At 44.9% G+C, this 2,519-nt stretch overlaps 1 long non-coding RNA gene across 1 annotated transcript; it reads right to left on the reverse strand.

The window, feature by feature from the left end:
• Positions 1-14: 14 nt before the first annotated feature.
• On the reverse strand, positions 15-1,986 carry LOC121915286. The gene is made up of 3 exons (XR_006100684.1): positions 1,863-1,986; positions 1,595-1,764; positions 15-1,476 (listed from the first exon to the last, which is right to left on the reverse strand). It is a non-coding gene; the product is annotated as an uncharacterized LOC121915286 (long non-coding RNA).
• Between the last annotated feature and the right edge of the window lie 533 nt (positions 1,987-2,519).

A 2,519-nucleotide genomic window follows, 5' to 3' on the forward strand; every position in this document is an offset into this window, starting at 1 on the left:
TATAATATAAGAAATACATTAATGCATTACAAATATGATATTTAAATTAAAAACACATGCCTGGTTTCAAAGCGATTAGGGCTTCTAGAGGAGAAAGTGTTCTGCATGTTGGCATTATGACATCCAACTATTTCCACAGCTGGTGGGGTGGAGTCTCCTTCTTTGGAGGTATTCACACAGAGGCTGGATGGCCGTTTGTTAGGGATGCTTTGGTTGTGAATTCTTGCATGGCAGAACGAGGTTGGACTGGATGGCCATTGGCGCCTCTCTAAACTCTAGGATTCTATGAGAAAAAAAATGTGACCTAGAAAAGCCCATTCCTCGCTTCTTTCCTGCGCTGAGTTAGTCAGACAATCTGACTGTTGAGCTGGGAAAGTGTAGAGCGAGGCAGAAGTTCTGGTGGCATCTGTTTGGCTCTGTTCGTCTTGCAGATGAAGGTAGTAATATGAATACTTTATTTAAAGAGAAAGGAAAAGTTTATTGCAGGCCATGTTTCTTGCTGAACTGATTTTGGGATTTGGTACAGGAATAGAACATACCATATCGATGGGAAACTGGGAGAATGCTTAAAGAAACTTATTTAATTTTTAGTAAGAGATGGTATTGCAAGATTAGCTAAAATATATAAGCTAGGAGAGAACAGGTATTCTCTCTATGCTCAGTAACAGCTGCCAGAACAAAACATATACCGACTATTGATGTGTGGTTACTGAAAATTTGGGAATTAAAGAATGGCAAGGGTCCATAGGGACCCGGGGAGGTCTTTCTCCACCCCTGACATGCCCAGATTGGGTTATCCGGGCATGACAGGGGTCTGGAGGGGACCCGCATGGGCCCTCTCATAGATGGAGGGGTTATTAGAGATTTTTCCATATTGGTGGTGGGGGGTCTTTCGTCATTAACCCCCACAAATATGGAAAGGAGGGTCTACTACATTGATCTACAAAAACCCAGGACAAACAGGCTCATTAATGGCACTGCTTTGCTCTCTGCCTTCCTAGTCCAACAGCCAAAATATCTAGCCAGCTAAGTGCGGGAGAGAAGGAAGCAATCGGCCTTTCTAGGCTGCATCCTTCCTTTCACAGAATCCTAGAGTTGGAAGAGACACCAAGGGCCATCCAGTCCAACCCCACTCTGCCATGCAGGAGATCACAAACAAAGCATCCCCGGCAGATGGCCACCCAGCCTCTGCTTGAAGATCTCCAAAGAAGGAGACTCCACCCAGAACTGTCTCTTCCAACTAGCTGAAGCTTCCATCGTGTCTCAGTCCACCTTTGGGGGCTGTTGTGATGGCATCGGCCTCATTCACCAGACACAGCAAGTTCACACAAATTGTAGCAGCACAGTCAAAAATTGCACAGTACAGTATAGCTTGGACAAAAGAAACATCTGGTTCAGTCTGCAACATCTGGCAACATCTGGCTCATGTAGTCCTGTTGCATTTCTTTCATAACTCTCATAATGTGTGCTATTTCTCTGTAATGAGAGCAATTGTCAATTCAGCAAGAGGTGAGATAAAAGCCTGTTTGTTCTCACCACTCTATGATTGCTCTACTCCCCCCCTCCCCAAGCCCTCTGCTGTAAAGCAACCTACCCTGGTGTTATGTAGATGTCAACGTTTTTGATGGCATATTCCTCAGATTGGCGGGGCTGTTTGTGCCAAATTGCCATATAGGTAAAAGCTAACAAATCGTACCAGTACATCAGCCTCTTTGGATCACAGACCTTCATTATGATTGCTATCAGGTACCTTGCTGCCTTTACCTAAAGGTAATACGAGAACAACATTTGTGTAGAATCAGATGAGAACTACCTTGTGGAATACTGGTATTAAGTTGGCAGGAGAGATCCCCTGTCCTTACCTTGGCTTTCAATTTTTCTTCTCCCTCGTCAGGCAGCCAACTCCCTTCATTTGCCTTCTCAAAGAGGAAACGGATCGCGACATCCAGATTGCATTCTGGAGTCACAACGAGCTTAGCCAAGAAACTCTCTGTCAGGAGAACGGAAATGGAATCAATCTGTATTGGAGGTAGAAGAAAGAGAAGGTTCAGGGCTTGACATATGCATGTGAGGGGAGAAAAAGAACTAATTCTGCCTACTGTTCATCAGATTCAAAGCAATGTTCCAGGACACTAAACAAATGCTCTGGGCAACTCTCTTTGCCATATGGTTGCGTATTTCAGAGGCAGACTGGCCATCTTCGGCACATATTATGCACCCAGTCATTTTTCTGTTGGAGAAGAAAGAAAAAGAAAATATCAGGTAAATCTGATTTGATGTCTGTGATAAGCCTTGCTGGGCAACTGAGTCATGACCCCTCTGGCTGCATTCATGTGCTTCTCCAGGCTGGTCACATTCATATGACGTGAGCTGGATAGGCTCAACACTGACTAGTCCAGCCTAGCTGAAGCCAAATCTTCCTGAAAGCTCTATGGAAGAGCCCACCCCGACATGCGTCAGGGAGGCAAGCCTTTGCTTTCTTACCTCCTCTATGCTGAATTGTACTGCTGCGAAGAGAA

Source organism: Sceloporus undulatus, chromosome 9, assembly GCF_019175285.1.
Source record: "Sceloporus undulatus isolate JIND9_A2432 ecotype Alabama chromosome 9, SceUnd_v1.1, whole genome shotgun sequence".
Classification (NCBI taxonomy): Eukaryota; Metazoa; Chordata; class Lepidosauria; order Squamata; family Phrynosomatidae; genus Sceloporus; species Sceloporus undulatus.